Consider the following 1,311-nt stretch of genomic DNA (forward strand, 5'->3'; position numbering starts at 1 on the left):
TTAGAGGACCCCTTTCAAGATTTCTTGTGGGGCTGGTTTTGTGTTTGCAAATTCCTTTAGTTTTTGTTTTTCCTGGAAGCTTTTTATCTCTCCTTCAACTTTCAATGACAGCCTAGCTGGATATAGTATTCTTGGCTGCATATTTTTCTCATTTAGTGCTCTGAATATATCCTGCCAGTCCTTTCTGGCCTGCCAGGTCTCTGTGCATAGGTCTGTGGCCAATCTAATGTTTCTACCATTGTAGGTGACGTATCTCTTCTCCCGAGCTGCTTTCAGGATTTTCTCTTTGTCTATGAGACTTGTAAGTTTTACTATTAGATGTTGGGGTGTTGACCTATTTTTATTGATTTTGAGAGGGGTTCTCTGTGCCTCCTGAATCTTGGTGCCTGTTTCCTTCCCAAAATTAGGGAAGTTCTCAGCTATAATTTGCTCCAATATACCTTCTGCCCCTCTCTCTCTTTCTTCTTCTTCTGGGATCCCAATTATTCTAATGTTGTTTCATCTTATGGTATCGCTTATCTCTTGAATTCTGCCCTCATGATCCAGCAGTTGTTTATCTCTCTTTTTCTGAGCTTCTTTATTTTCCATCATTTGGTCTTCTATATTACTGATTCTCTCTTCTGCCTCATTTATCCTAGCAGTTAGCGCCACCATTTTTTATTGCACCTCATTAAAAGCCTTTTTGATTTCTACTTGGTTAGATTTTAGTTCTTTTACTTCTCCAGAAAGGGTTTCTCTAATAACTTCCATATTTTTTTCAAGCCCAGCTAGTATCTTTAAAGTGATGATTCTGAACTCTAGATCTGACATCGTACTAATGTCCGTATTGAGTAGGTCCCTGGCAGTCGGTACTACCTCTTGTTCTTTTTGTTGAGGTGATTTTTTCCATCTTGTCATTTTGTGCAGAAGAGAATAGATTAATGAGAGAACAAAATGCTAGCAGGGTAACAACGTCCCCAGAAAATATACTCTAAACAAATCAGAAAAGACCTGAAGCAGTGGAAAAAGAAACAGAAAGAGAGAAAAAAGAAAAAGAAAAAGATAAAGATAAAAACAAACAAAAACGAACAAAACAAAACAACAACAACAAAAAAAACCAGAATGTGATCAAATATGATCAGGCTGGTATATAGATCAGTGCCACACACTAGATTTGGGTGTATTTTGGTCTTTTAGAAGAAAGTGCCTCCCAAAATTTTAAAGGAAGAAAAACTTATATATGTACAAAAATAAGGGTTGATATGATGAAGGGATGGAATATGACTGTAAAGATGTAAATTATAAAAAATTTTATAAAAGGAATTGATAAGA

This window comes from Mirounga leonina, unplaced genomic scaffold (assembly GCF_011800145.1).
Source record: "Mirounga leonina isolate KUSES-001 unplaced genomic scaffold, KU_Mleo_1.0 Mir_175, whole genome shotgun sequence".
Classification (NCBI taxonomy): domain Eukaryota; kingdom Metazoa; phylum Chordata; class Mammalia; order Carnivora; family Phocidae; genus Mirounga; species Mirounga leonina.